Genomic DNA, 16,110 nt, shown 5'->3' on the forward strand with positions numbered 1-16,110 from the left:
AGGGATCTCAGGAGCCAGAGGGTAGGTGATGAGAAGCACAGCAATGGACTTGGTGTCAGGTTCTGAGAAGTGGCAGAGCACAAGGTTCCCAGCCCAGGCCCCGGTGCAGAGCGACCAGCTCGTCTCTTCTTGGCTGTGTGATGCTGGGCCCTCTCTGAACTTATCTGTCAGATAGGAATAAATGTTGGGTCAGCTTGTTGGGCAGTCATAAGAAGGAAATTAAATGCTGTACATAAATCACTCAGTGCAACTCTGGGCACAGTTGGTACTCAAAACAAATATCAGATGTTATTAGTTTTTTCCCCTAAGACATATAGGCGACTCCAGGCCTCTGGAAGAGAGCATGTGGGTATATGCACCCATGTACCTTCTTGAGTCTGGTTTGAATACCTGTAGTTTCAATCTCAGGTCCCCGTATTTTTTCCCTAAGGGGGCATCTGGCCCCCCTGGCTCCTGCCAGCCCCCCTTCCCTTCTGAGTAAAGTGGCCTGGGGCATTAGAACAAGGAGAATGGAGCTTCCCATGTCCAGAGTTCAAGTCCACATGCTGTTGCTTTCTCTCAGGATGGCCTTGGACAAGTTACTTCACTTCTGTGAACCTCAGCTTCCTTCCCTTTGAAATGGGATAATAGTACTTAGCACACAGGCCTGCTGCTAGAGCCAAGGAGGTGAGTGGTTGAGAAAGTGCTTTGTGAACTGCAAATAAGTTTCTACCAGAGCCAAAGAGCTTTCTCTCATATAAAACTCTCCCTTGGAGAGCCAGCCATGCCCCAAACACACAGCCATGGGAATACCATTTTAACCAGATTCTGGGCTGCAGCCTTCTGACCCTCCCAATTTCTTATTCTTTGGGTGAACATTTACCTGGTCTGCTGGTGTGGGCTTGACTGGGAAATTAGATCTGACCTGATACACTGGGTAGATTTCTGGCTTTCTCTGGATCTTTGTTAGCTGGTCTGTAAAGTAAGGGTGATAATCTCTGCCTTGTCCTTCCCTCAGCCCTAATTCCACCTGATTACAAGTGTTCTAGGGTGAGGGGACAGGCAGTGCATGCAAATACATTATAATTGGCCACTTGCAGCTTCTCCAGAGCCAGCTTCTCCCTGGTACTTGAGCCAGCACATGCTGTGGCCAGAGAAGCCAGCCTATCTACATCCTGTTCAGAACCCCAGAATAGAGCAGGGATCAACCTAGGACAACCAAAACCTCAGGTATGACCTGATGGAGCCCAGCAGCTGGATTTTTCTTAACTGAAACTGAGGATTTTCTGTGTCCATAAGGGTTGGAGGACAGGGACCAGGCGTGTTGTTTCTTTGAGTACCACTGCTCCCCAGCCTGGATTTTAGTGACTTTGAATATGGGGAAGCAGAACCTTAGGAGAGAATTTGGACCTTTGCTTTCTAACTCACCTGCAGTAGCGACCTGGGTTGAGGGAGATTCTCAGAGCAGACCAACCAGGCAGGAGGAGGGAGGAGCTAACTCATGAGGAACTGAAAGTAAGCAAGAGGTGTTTTTCAGCACCGCGGACAACGACCTGCCACCATCTAGGACCCAAGACCCAAGGAATGGCGATCTTAACTGGGAGAGCTCCAGGTTGATGGGTGACAGTCTAAGTAAGGGAAGAAGAAAGGAGAGGCACAAGGATTATTGGCACTTATATCAGCCAGCACCAGTGCTGGACACTTTAATACTTATTCCAACTTGGTCTCATCTTTATTCTCATTTTACAACTGAGAAAACAGAGACTCAGCAAAGTTCAGTAAGTTGCTCCAGGTCAACAGCAAGTTAGTGGTAGAGCAAAGATCTCAGTCCAAGTTTGTCTAGTTCCTGAATCTCTTGCTTTATTTTTTTTTATCAGATAGGAGAGGCCACAAGCCTCTCCACACTTGTTTCAACGATGCCCTCAAAGCCACTGGATTTGTAGTTCTGAGTCTGTGTGTGTGTGTGTGTGTGTGTGTGTGTGTGTGTGTGTGGTTTTGTGAGTGCCTTTGGGAGTGCACAAGGGTGAATTCAATGGACTGTGACTGTTTACAGAACGCTGCACAAGTCTCTGAGAGCCAGAAGATGAGAGTTATGTTATGTCACATTTCAGAGACCCTCCCTCCTCCTGGAAAGAGACCTAGAATTCACTGCTGGCTTTTTTTTTTTTTTTAAGCACTTAAAGAACAGACCAGAACTGATAGCTAAATTAAACCTGCTGAGAGCGCCTGTTTAATTGAAAATGCCATCTGTAATTTAAATGTCAGAATCGGGATGGTTATTACGGCCGCCTTGAAGACTGGGGCTCATTTCACAGTTTCAAAACAGACCGAGAAAAGCAGCAAATGGACCATGGCCTGCGGCGGTGTGGAGCGATTAATAACTTCCCCAGTCCCGCTGAGCTCAGGCTCCCCCAGGGGCCCCCCCAGAGGCAAGTCTGGCTGGGAGCTAGGAGCTGGGGGCTTGGGCGCTAGGATGCAGCTTCCTGCCTCGCCACCTCTGCACCTCTTCTCCAGCCTTCACCCAAATGCACGGCAACCCTTCCAAAGTTCAAGGCTCATCCTGTCTCTCTTCAGGGTCTCCCTGGCACTTTGGGCTGAAACCTCAACCTCTTAGATGGGTGGTCATGATCTCTGAGAGGCAAGGCCCCGCCCACTTCTCCAGCTTCAACTCCTGCTGCTGCCTGCTGCAGACTTTCTGAATGCCTGCAGGCCTTTGGACAGGCTGAGCCCTCTGCTTGCAAACACCATAGCTCAGTCAGTAAAGAATCCACCTGCAATGCAAGAGGCCCAGGTTCGATCCCTGGGTCAGGAAGACCCCCAGGAGAAGGAACTGGCAACCCACTCCAGTATGCTTGCCTGGAAAATCCTATGGACAGAGGAGACTGGCAGGATGCAGTCCATGGGGTCACAAAAATTGGACACGATGTAGTGACTAAACCACCATCACCTAGTGTCACCACTCCCAGGAAGCCTTCCCTGACTATAACATGCCTCCCTAAAGGGCAAAGCCAGGCAGAGTTAAAGGCTTCCTTCCTGGTCTCCCATAGCCCCTTTGCTTACCTCTGTAACTGACTTACTACAGCACTGTCTTTTCCCTTTTCTTCTTATATTATGAGCTACTCAAAGACAGAGATGGTGCCTCAGTCATCTTGAGACCTAGTGCCCTGCCTTGAGCAATAACAACAGCTATCATAGTTTCTAGTATGTATCAAGCACTGTCATCAGCCCCATTTTAGAGATGGAAAAACTGAGGTATGGAGAGTAACTTGTTATAAGCCAGTGGATAGACACAGTCTGCTTCCAGAGGCCAAGATCTTAGCCACTATACTATAGTGCCTCATGCTGAGTCATCAGCTTGGAGGATGTTTGAACATGGAGTATATAAATTACTTGTCAGGTGTGTTCCAGTCTACCTGGAGAAGACAAGCTATAATAAAATTATTGAGCATAAAGTGCAAAGGGAGTTAAGCCAGCCCTCATGATAAACTCAGGCCCTGTTGCTTCTTCCTTGCCGGAGGGGTCTGCTGGAGGGGGTGCCTAGGCCTAAGGCTCCTACAGCTTCAAGGTAGATGTCCTTGTCCTCTCCTCCACCCCCCAAAGGCAGCTCTCTGCCTGCCCACATTCTGCCTTTGAGCCCCAGTTGCATATAATGAAGCAATAAGTGCGATGGGACAAGAAGAATTGATGCTCCAGCCTTTTGCTTACAGGCTTCCCCAATGTCTCAGCGGGTAAAGAATCCACCTGCAATGCAGGAGACACAGGAGACACGGGTTCGATCTCTGGGTCAGGAAGATCTGCTGGAGGAGGAAATAGCAACCCACTCCAGTATTCTTGCCTGGAAAATCCCATAGACAGAGGAGCCTGATGGGCTACAGTCCATGGGGTTGCACAGAGTCGGACACGACTGAGCACATAAACTTATTACTCCCCTTATAGCAGTGGAAACTTGGCAAGATATTTTACCTCTCTGAGCTCACAGTCTGCATCTTTGAAATGGGGTCATAACAGTACCTAACTCAAAGTGCTGAGAGTTAAATGAGAGCCTGGAGGTACAATGCTTCTCAGAGGCACATAGCAAAAGTTCACTATATGAAAGCCCTCCCTCCCTCCCTCTTTCTTTCTTTCCCCCTTGCCTCCTTCCTTCCTCCCTCTGACTATGCCTTCTCTGTGTTCCTGGGCCCCCAACTTCCAGCTTTGGAAGATTTTAAACGGCTCGGTGGAAAAATCCCATTTTTGTTTGTGACTGATGCTACATCCATCATGCTCTCAGCGTGACCACAGTCTCCCAGTCCTCTCCCCTCTGGCTCACACCCCATCTTCACGTTCTCTCTGCCTTCTGCCCTGCTTTGTTCTACCTGCTGACCTCTTCTCTGGGGTTGTCGTGCAACCATTTATTCACACAGCCAAGAGAGAAAGAGAGAAACTCACTCCTAATTAGATGGATTTCCATCTCCCCGTGTCTTTACTTCTTGCATGTTCTTGACTTGTTAGAGGAAATCCTATATCGACATTGGTATTGATTTGCATAATTCAGGTATAATTAGGAGAAAGATTTGCCAGAGTGGCAGGTAGTGGAGCTGGCGCTGTTGTATCCTGCTGACCTTGGGGAGAGCTTGGAACTGGTCCTTTAATCTTCACCAAGTTCGTGGCTCTGTGGGTACTGTGCCCAGAACTTTTACTTCTCCGCTGAAATGTCAAGGCAACAAGAAAGCCCTCTGCCCCCAAAGTAGCTCCTACTAGCTTAGCATCTGACTGACCATGAAGTCTATCCCGTGGGGGCCTGCTGGGATGTGGGAAGACATGATGCTGGAGGAGGTCAGTGGATGCAGGGCGCGTGTTCATGATGCCCACCAACTGGATGGAGGAAGAGGACTTCAGAGTAGTGTCATTATGATAGTTGGAGGAAAGGAAGAAAAACTAAGAAGACTTTAAAGCTAGAGACTATAAATGAGTGTGACCTAGTACATTAAACAGCTGCCGTGATGAAAAGTGTTGGTGCGTCCTTGAAAAGATTAGGAACATAACAAGGCAGAGAAACAGATGAAAAATGCACACACATGCCTGTTCCATTCTGTAACCATTTCTTTGGGCCTTCATTTATTCATCTATTCATTCAACAAATATTTACTGAGGGGCTATTATGTGCCAGGCAAACAGTAAAGAATTAGGTGTCAACACTGGGAAAACAGATATGATCTCTCATCCTTGTAACTGGTGGATTGGGTTCCCACCCACTCCAGCCTGGAAGAGTGGATACTGTTATAGGATTTAGGGCTTGGGGGACAGGCTCTGGGAAGGACTAGTGCCCAGAAGACCACAGGATGCTTCCTTTGAGTTGTGCCTTTGTCTGTGAGCTGGTTCTGTCCCAAGAAGGCAAGTGACAGCACAGGGGTGTGGTGGGCATACTCCCAACCCGCTGAGAACCTGGGAAGTGACTGCACAGCGTGGGGTGGAGTTCCCAATCAGGTGAGCTTCGTGGGAAGCAGGAAGATGGGCAGGGAGTTTCTCTCCATGTGAAAACCCCGCCCCAACTCCTGCCCCCAAATCACCCCTCCTCCTCCCACGCAGCACCTGCAGAGCGGCCATCACCAGAAGCCACATCCAATTTCCCCAGGGAGCAATCTCCAGGTCACTGATTTACTCGTTGGCTGTCACCACAGGCACTGAATAATAAGGCCTCTTCCCGCGGAAATGATATTAGAGGCTGCAGTGGGAAGGGCTAGGGCAGTGTGATATTTATTTTCTGGGCATTCGCTGTGATGAATCACAGGCTGTCTCTAACCTGCTCTCATGCAGCGCCACAGGCCCATCCCCAGACCCCAGGGTCCTGGGCAGGCGTGGGGGGCTTGCCTGGTGATCGGTTCCAGGGCCCCAGCCACAATTCAGGCTGCCTGCTGTGCATGTGTGTGGACTGGGCGGGGGGAGGCTCCCATCCCCCACTTGGAGAGAGAGGGGGGAAAGGCTCCCATCCCCCACTTGGAGAGAGAGGTGGGGGGAAGGCTCCCATCCCCCACTTGGAGAGAACGCTGGGATTCATTCATTAGCTCATCTGGCAAACATTATTGAACAGCTGTGTTTCCTGCTGTGCCCTGGGCCAGGGACTGGGCATAGACCGTAAGGCAGCCAAGCCTGGTCCCTGTCCTGGGGACCCTAAGTTCTGCTACATTTTCCTTCCCTCTGCTACCACCCAGCTGGTGAAACTCTGCACTGAGCTTGGCGGGGGGCAGGAATTGATTCTATGTTCTCTTTCCTGCCCCCTCCCCTGCAAACCCACCCCACCTCATCTCTACCCAGATGGTTCAACAGGATATTCAGTCCCTAAATGCTCTGGTGATTTTTCTCAACTTTGTGCCAGGACTCCTCTGCTTTCCTTGGGTGGAAGAAGGGAAGCCCTGTTTTGTCAGCACCAACCTCTGTTGACACTTCTCAAGGGTGATGGTTATTTACCACAATCTCATTTAATCTTCGTTTTGCAGATGGGGAGACTTGCAGAGGGGTCATGCCTAAAGCAGTGGTGTGCCAGGCAGACTCACCCCAGTCTGCATCTCTGTTCAGTGATGTCAGCTTGGTAGTTTGAAATTGGCTAGGGTATTGACAACATGGAAATTGGCAGATGCTGCAAATCAGGGCTTTTCCCCCTTGGAGAGCTAGTTGTTAAGCATTTATCTGCACACCAGTGCCCCTGGGCGCCTTGCCCAATACTGTCCCCTGCCGCAGTAGCAAAGGATGGGTGTCATATTGGAGCTGCCAAGGATGATCCTCCTGCTGGTAAGTGGCCTCTTTGTCCTGGGAGAACTGAGGAAGAGCAAAATGAATTCCTGTTGAGGAGCGAGGAGTTGTCAGCCTCTGTTTGGCCACTTCTCAACATCACAGGTCATTTTGGGAATTAGATGCGGTTCCCACTGCCCTCCCCTGTAACCCCCAGGCTAATGATGGAGTTAAGACCTTGTGGCTAATTGAGGGCTGACTCAAGGTTAACGGGTGCTTTTATTGGTGTGAGTGATAGCTTTTTGCAGTGTTCTGTGGACAAGCAGGAATCTGGTGGTGGGGGGAGTGCACTGAGGCCCCTCTTTGGGGATAAACACAGACTCATCCTCTAGAAGGCCCTTCTTTTATGTTTGGGTTCCCCCCACCTCATCCTTCTGTTTGCAGCTGAAATGGCATCTCCTCCAGGAGACCCCGGCCATCCTATCTCCAGTATGGTTCTCTGCACCGATGATCTTCTCTTTTATTTTCTGTTTTTCTTCTTTCTTTGTTTCTTTTGCTAAAATGCAAGCTCCATGAAAATGGAGGGACTTTGCGATTTTGGATGCTTTTATTTATTTAATTTTTTATTTAAAAAAATTGGCTGTGCTGGGTCTTCATTGTGGCACATGCAGGCTCTTCATTTAGGCACGTGGGCTTTTTTATCTAGTTATCTTTATCTAGAAGCTCAGGCTTCTCTTGTTGTGGTGCATGGGCTTAGTTGCCCTGTGGCATGTGGGATCTTAGTTTCCCAACCAGGGATCAAACCCATGTCCCCTGCATTGGAAGGCAGAGCCTTAACCACTGGACCACCAGGGAAGTCCCCTTGGTTGTTTTTATTTATCATCTCCTCACCGTGGCCTCACGATTCCTGATCTGGGGCACACATGGCTCCCAGCTATTTTCTCTTTGTAACTCAGCTTGAATCAGCGTTAGGTCCCTGGGCTCGGAGGCAGAGCCCTGATTTTGCACCCTGGTTTTGGGGCTGACTCACTGCGGGCTCATGGGGAGGAGACAGAAAGGACAGCCTGGAACAGAAGCTGTGGGAACAAAGGAAGCCCACTGCTCTCTGGCCCCCGAGTCCAGCGCTCTGGCTTCGTTCTCCCAGGCACAATTTTTCAAGACACTCTAAGGCCTCCCCTGCCTTAAGTTTTTTTCTTTTGATATTATAAAAGTAATGTGTTTCTTTGGAGAAAATTGGAAAAGGCAGGACACTGTTGAGACAAATGAAAAAGTCATCTTTTGGGCAAGAGAATTGTGTCTGCTTTACTCCCTTCCTTCCTTGAGTAAGTCCCGCCCACCTGAGCCCAAGATCCCACCCCCTCCAACAATTATAAGTAACATTAAAACTGCCTCCTGAACCAAGTTATTACTTCCAAGAATAATAGTCTCTGTTACTACAAGAAACTAATTAACAGCATGCAATGAGGGGGAAAAATTCAATTAATTAGTGGCTTAATAAGCACTAGCAATGACTCTGGGCTTGGTTTGGAAGTTGAGGTTGGGGAATGGAGACCCCAAGAGGGTTAGGGGGTGGGGGCTTGAGAGGTGGGGGGTGAGCACTGGGCTCAAGAATGGGTGGCCTCCTGAGGGAGCCTGAGAAGCTGCGTGGTTCACGAGGAGAGAGCCCCATTTTTCTTTCTGCAAGATTTTTGCTCTGCCTCGGGGCTGAGGCACTGGGTGCTTGGTAGCATTAGAGCAGAGGGAAGTTCTCAGTCTCTTTTGAATGTGGCGTTTGGGAGGCTGCAGGGGAAGTCAGGAGTGAATTCCCTTCTCTCCTATGGGCGGGGGAGAGTGTGGAATGGGGAGGTGGGCACACAGGGTCCCTCTCCTGGACCCCCCACACTCACCACTGCCTCTTTGAATCCTCCCGTCTTTGAGCCAGAAGCTTGGCGTCTCCCTGACATTGCCCCTTCCTCAAACACCACCTTCAATCTGTCCTACTTATATTGCATCCTTCCCATCCTCCCCCACTCCCCAGCCTCCGTATCCTCTTCCTGGGATTCTTTTTTCTTGGCCACACCACGCAGCATATGGGATCTTAGTTCCCGGACCAGGGATTGAATCAAAGGCTAAAATCCAGGTATGGGCAGGGCTGCATTCCTTTCTGCCTTCAGAGAAACATCTGTTTCCTTGCTTTTCCAGCTCCTAGGGCTGCCTGCATCCGTTGACTTGTCCCCTTCCTCCAGCTTTGCTGGGCCGAGTTCTTCTCATGCTGCCGTCTCTCTGGTTCTCCCTTCTGTCTCCCTCTTCCACCTCTAAAACCATTGGGATTACATTGGGCCCATCTGGATAATCCAGGACAGTCTCCCTATTTTAGGTCAGCTGATCAGCAACCTGAATTCCATCTGCAACCTTAGTTCCCATTTGCCATGTAACCAAACATTCACTGGTTGTGGGGATTAGGGCATAGGCATCTTTTGGGGGGACATTTTCTGTAGATAACAGTAGGACATAAACCTGTATCAGCTCCACAGACAATGAGTGTGTCTGTGTGTGAAGCTTGTGTTTTATGCATTCCATATAACAGACTCTTAATAGAGTGTGTAGATTAATATATATGTGTGTGTGCATTTTATTCAACCATGCTGAAAGAATTATCTTTCTGTCTTCTCTCTTGAAAATGAGATTCCAAAGTCTTGACATGTGAAGGGGGAATCCAACAATATGTAGCCAAAAATGTAAGAAACTGTTATAGGGGTGCTAGGCAGTTAAAAAAAAAATCCCCGCCCCCGGATTTTGGAATGTTTGTGGTATTTGTCAGCTTAAAAAATAGTTAAGTTATACTTTTTCATTCTAAATAAACATTAACTTTATTTCATTGTATTTCTTTCTAAATAAACATTAACTTTCACACCTAATTTTGCATTCTTTTGAATGAAGAGTGCTGTTTTGCATTATTTTTTTAAATCCACCACCTCCCACCCAAGTTGTATAAACTTCAGATCCTGAAAAATTAGGATCCCCTGCTACTTTGCACACACTCTTCCTTGCACTGAGAGCTCTTTCCTACCATTTTAGCAGTCTTGGTGGCTCAGATGGTAAAGAATCTGCCTACAGTGCAGGAGACCTGGGTTCGATCCCTGGGTCAGGAAGATCCTCTGAAGAAGGGAATGGTAACCCACTCCAGTATTCTTTCCTGGAGAATTCTATGGACAGAGGAGCCTGGTGAGCTACAGTCCATGGGTTTGCAAAGAGTCAGACATAACTGAGTGACTAACACTAACCCCCACCTTGGCATATTCTTCAGATCTCAGCTCCAGCTTTAGTTCTTCACAAAGACCTTCTCTCTCTGCAAGTCCCCTTTCTCAGCTTGGTCGGGCCTCTTTGGCTTCCCCTTGGTGGCCCCTCCTGGTTTAGTTTGTAAAGAATCTGCCTGCAATGCAGGAGACGTGGTTTGATCCCTGGGTTGGGAAGATTCCCTGGAGAAGGAAATGGCAGCCCGCTCCAGTATTCTTGCCTGGGAAATCTCATGGACAGAGGAGCCTGGTGGGCTACCATCCATGGGGTCGCAAAGAGTCAGACACGACTTAGCGACAAAACAACAATTCCTGAAATTGTTGACAAGGACAATCATAGTAATGTCAGAATCCTTTCACCTCAGGCACCTGCAGAACTGATGATTAACACATGCAAAAGCTGCATGTGTCTGACTTTCCCACTAGAATGCCAGATCTGTGACCTGTGTGTCTTGCGCACTGCTGTTCCCCCCCACTGGTGAGCACAGAAGCTGGCACTCATTCGGAACTCTAACTACGTGCAGGTAGATGATCCTGAATGCAGATATCTTTCAGAGAGCATGCCACTGGCCTGTGCTGGAGCTGGGATTCAGAACCCAGAACTTGTCTGTGTCCAAGCATGCCCTTCTAATAGTCAGATTCATAGAATCAGAAAGAGAACTGGGAGATGCCAGGGACTGGGGTTGGGAGGTTGGGAATTAGTGTTGAATGGGCACAGTTTCAGTTTAGGAAGGTGAAAAATTCAGGAGTTAATGATGGTGAGAGCTGCACAACATGTGTGTTCTCAGTGCCACTGAACTACACAGTTAAATGTGGTTAAAATACTATGTTTTGTATTAGGTGACTTTTTACCATAGTCACCTGAAAAGCATGTCTTTCTATCACACCACACATTTGAGGCTAGAGGCCATTTTATGGATCCATGCGGTGGGTAGCAGAGGCATGTGTCAGCAGATTTTAAAGTGGGGAGTTGGTGAAGAGCCAGGCTGCATTAAGTTGTGGGGGTAACAGGGAGCCACGGCTGGTTCTGAAGCACTACCAGGTGCCGTGGTCTGCCCTCATGGGAAGTTCTCTGGAGAAGGGCCCCCTGGTCAGGCCCCGTAAGCTTGGGCTGGCAGCTGGGCCAGAGTCTTCCCCGCCTGCTGCCTGCCTGGTTGCACTGACCCATCTTCCCACAGCGTCTCCATTATGCCTATCAGAGCTGGCCGCTGTAGGCCAGCCGTTTCCAGAGGGAGGCCGATAAGGCGTTTATTGAATTTATGATTTTAATTTATGGCAATTCTAATCCCATTATGGGTTCCTTTTTGTCTGCTGCCAGCATGGTGGCGGAGTTTAATTACAGCCAAGCGAGATTTCCCCAGCTGGGGGGCCCTTGTCTCCCAGTCCCTGAGGTCCACCCCCAGTTGCTTGAGGGCATTTAGAGGCCTGGTGGTGGGGGTGGGGGTGTTCAGCGAGGGTGGGGAGAGGCCCCCCTACCCCCCCACCCCCACCCCGCCCATCTGCAGGAGTGACAGACCGCGGCGGCACTCTCTCCAGTTGGCAGCTGCATAGGGCAGGACGTGAGGGACGTGCTGTGATGCCTAGTGAGTGACAATTAGGACTGCAGCATGTGGCTGCTCGGGGCAGGGGGTGCTGTGTGCAACCTGCACAGCTGTCTGGGAGATGCTGGGGGCTCCAGAGACAGGCAGTATCCAGGGGAGGAAGAGAAAGCAGGAGCTCAGTGATCTGCCAGGGCTTGTGCTTCAAAGGCTCGAAGAAATGATGATCCTGGATGGGCCCAAGACTCCACCGCCAACCCCAGAAAAGGAGGTGTTTCTCAAGTGGTTGGGGCCCTGGGAGGGAGGGCCAGCAGGGGAATGATTGCAGCGATGTCCCGGAGTCCCTGCTCGGCTCCTGTGGAGGGCCGTGCAGAGGGGAGAGGGGAACATGGGAAAAGAGGGGCCAGGGTGACTGTAAATGGGGGAGGCAGAATAGAGGGCCTGAGTACCAGGGGAGGAGGCTCAGTGGGAGCTCCAGGCTTGGGCCTCCGGAGGCCTGTGCCCAGGAGAATGCCAGGGGGACCCAGACCTGGTCCTAGAGCTGAGGAACTAACAGAAGAGTCAGAAGGGGAAGAGCGATGAGGGGGAAAAGAGCCTTTGCTGGGTGGCAAGGGAGGCCTGGGACCTGAGAGCTGCTTCTTATGTTTCAAAGAGGGACCCAGAGTCTTGCCTCAGTTCCTTCATTTGTAAAATAAGCCTGCAAACAGCACCAGCCCTTTTTCCCCTGCCATGGGGAGGAATGGGAGTTGAGACCATGTTGGTGGGATGGGGATGGGTGATGGGGCAGGCAGGAAGCAGCGTTTTGTGGCTCTTTTCTACCCAGTCTCTCACATATAACTGATGGGTTGTCATTGTTTAGTTGCTAAGTCGTGTTCGACTCTTTGTGACCCCACGGACTGTCTGGTGGCCACCAGGCTCCTCTGTCCAGGGGATTTCCCAGGCAAGAATACTGGAGTGGGTTGCCATGCCCTTCTCCAGGGGATCTCCCTGACCCAGGGATTGAACCCATGTCTCCTGCATTGGCAGATGGATAATTTACCACGGAGCCACCAGGGAAGCAAAAAGATGACCTGCAGGAATCCTTTCACCTCAGGTACCTGCAGAATTGATGATTAAGCAAAGAAGGCTTCCTGGAGGTGTCAGTCTAAAGGAAGGGGAAGGGTGGAGCTTTTTTCAGAACTTCAGGTCTCAGATCCTGACTCTTTGCATGAGGGTGGAGTAAGCACAGGGGAGGAGACAGTACGGTGTCGGAGTTGAAACCCAGACACATGCAGGGGTGGAGCAAGTGACTTAAATGAGCCAGGCAGACAAAGTGTGATACAACAGGGCTGTGGATACAAAGTGTGTCCAGGACTGTGGCAAAGAGGAGTGTGCATGCCCACCTCGAGGGGCAGCCATTTTTATGCTCCAGCAATGATTGCCATGAGAGGATGCTGATCCTGGGTTGTTAGATGGTCTCAGTCTCTGCAAGTGTCCCCAACTGTAAAATGGCACAATAATAATATCTGTGTCACAGAGCTGGAATGAGGACTAAATGAGCTAATGTAGGCAAAGTGCTTAGAACAGTGCCTGGCCAATAGTAAGTGACACTGACAATTCCTGTGATTGTTCTCATCCTGCTCTGTCTGCACCAGAGACCAGCTGTCTTCCTTCTTCTGACTCCCAACACTCTCAGGGTGGGAAGGTAGGGGGAATCTATTCATTGTGGTCCAGTTATCTGGGGTCTTTGGAGCAACAGGCTTCTCTGGTTGTCCTTGGACTTGGCCTGAATGGTTACTGCAGACAAAAAATGTTTGTGCTGTTGGGGAGAAAGCAGATGCTGTTAATGCTGCTGTGAGCAGAACACTTTGAGTTATCTGGAGGCACTTCAAACTTGTTTTTATTTTATTTTGGGAGGTTATGCTGAGCCTGAGACATACATGTTTGCAAGAAGGATTTGTCAGGCTTCGCTGGGCTGAGAGGGCTGTGATGGAAACTCGTGGGGTGAGGAGGGGCTGTGTGGGAGGCATGGAAACAGTGCCAGCTGGAGAAGGGGCTGAATTGTGAACCTAAAAGAGGTTTCCCAAAAAATAAAAAGTAAAAGAGATTCCTAGTTTTGTCCAAGGACAAGGAAGAAGGCATTAGAAGTGGGATTGACAGGATAATTGTCTATCTAGTCCTCAAGTATACACTTTTTTTTTTTAGTATAATTGCTTTACAATGCTGTGTTAGTTTCTGTTGTACAGTGAAGTGGATCAGCTATGTGTGTTAAGTCACTTCACCCGTGTCCAACTCTTTTCAACCCTATGGACTGAAGTCCACCAGACTTCTCTGTCCATGGGATTCTCCAGGCAAGAATACTGGAGTGGGTTGCCATTTCCTCCTCCAGGGGATCTTTCCAACCCAGGGATTGAACTTGCATCTCTTACGTCTCCTGCATTGGTAGGTGGGGGTTCTTTACCACTCACTAGCTTTACCTGGGAAGCCCAAAGTTATGTGTACATATACACTGTCCCTCTTGGATCCCCCTCCAGCCCCCGAATCCCACCCCTCTAGGTCATCACAGAGCACTGAACTGAGCTCCCTGTGCTATATAGCAAGTTCCCACTAGCTGTCTCTTTTACACATGGGAGTATCTGTATGTCAATCCTAATCTCCCAGTTCATTCCACCCTCCCCTTCCCCCATGTGTCTTCACATTCATTCTCTACATCTGTGTCTCTATTCCTGCCCTGCAAATAGGTTCATCTGTACCATTTTTCTAAAGTCCACATACAGAGACTGCTTACATTGTTAATTTTGCCTGGGCTGGCAGCAAGAGCAGGTGTGAACATGTGTGTGCATACCTATGTGTGTGTATGCGTGTGCACATGGGCACCGTGTGTCTCTCTACATGATGCTCCACCTCCTTCAAGACCCGCTCCTTGGCTAACTCCAGCTGGCCTGGATTACTCTTCCTCTCCTTTCTCAATTTCAAGTCTTGAATCTTTGAAGAACCGGTAGCCTGTCCTTGGGTGAGTCCTTGACCTCGCGGTGCCTCAGTGTACCTATCCGGAGAGGGGGCTAATCATTCTGGCCCAACCTGTTCCAAAGAGCTATCACGCAGAGGCAAGCTGATGGTGCATCCTCAAAGGACTGCCTTTGGGTTTGGACCTGCCTCCTCTTGTCTGCTGAGCCTTCTATAGTTTTCAGGCTCTTGACAGTATTATCACTTCTGGTTCCTGCTGAGATCCTGTGAGGCAGGGTGGATGGATGCATCTCCAGCTTATAAACAGGGAAGCTGAGAGTGTTTGAAAGTATTTTGTTGTTCGGTCGCTAAGTCATGTCTGACTCTTTGTGACCCCATGGAGAATTGTTGGATGGAAATTAGACTACAGCATGCTAGGCTTCCCAGTCCTTCATCATCTCCCAGAGTTTGCTCAAACTCATGTCCATTAAGTCAGTGATGCCATCCAACCATCTCATCCTCTGTTGCCCCCTTCTCCTCCTGCCTTCAATCTTTCCCGGCATCAGGGTCTTTTTCAATGAGCCAGCTCTTCACATCAGGTGGCCAAAGTATTGGAGCTTCAGCTTCAGCATCAGTCCTTCCAATGAATATTCAAGGTTGATTTCCTTTAAAAGTATAGTTGTATCATTATTTAGGTGTGGTGAGACCAAGAGATCATGAGGCATTTGACATTGAAAACATAGTTTGTCACTCACAGATCCAAGAGAAGGGGGTACAGTGACTAGAGGAATAAGAACTCTGGGCAGCCTGGTCCAGTCACACACCCTCCCATGTGTGTGTGTGTGGTGTGATGGGTATATGTGGTGTGATGTGTGTGTGTGACATGATGTGTGTTGGTGCTTCACAGAGCATTGTGAATAAGCTTCATCAGAACCACATAGAAGGGGGACAGATGAGCAAAAACAGGCACTGTCTGTCTCCAATTCAACGCTCTTCAATTTCCATCCAACAATTCTCTATGACAATTTTGCTCCGTGCCAAGCATGGCCTCCAGCCCTGAGCTAGAAGGACTTTTCTGCTATTTCTGCAGATGGCCTAGAAGGGCAAACATCTCGGTCTGGGAGGCAGGACACCTGGGTCTGAGTCAGAACACCATCACTGAGTCACTCTGTGACCCAGGACAAGCTCCATGAGCCACAGTTTTCCCATCTGTACAATGGGTGGGCTGGACTAGAGGGTCCTTAAGATGCCCCCATGTTTGACCCTTTGTGAATGAAGTGTCCCGAGCAGTGGTTCCCAAGCTCACTGGCCAGAGTAGGCCGAGTGGGAACAGGAGGCTTTTCAAATCCCGATTCCTGGGCCTTCTCCTTGATCTGTGAGTGGGGCCTGAGAAGCTCTATTTTTGAGATGTGATTCTGATGTAGCTGATTCATAAGCTGACATTTGGGAACCACTGCCTAAGAAATCTGGTTCCTCAGAAGGGACAAGGAAATCCAAAAAATAAGGGATATATATAAACATATGGCTGGTTCACTTTGCTATACAGCAGAAAATAACAAACCATTGTAAAGCAATTATACTCCAATAAAAATCTTTTTAAAAAAGGGACAAGGAGCTGATTCCTGTTTGCAGCACCCCCATTTGCCCCCCTGATAACCGGAAGGACAGAGGGACAAGTCTCACGT

Source organism: Cervus elaphus, chromosome 14 (assembly GCF_910594005.1).
Source record: "Cervus elaphus chromosome 14, mCerEla1.1, whole genome shotgun sequence".
Classification (NCBI taxonomy): Eukaryota; Metazoa; Chordata; class Mammalia; order Artiodactyla; family Cervidae; genus Cervus; species Cervus elaphus.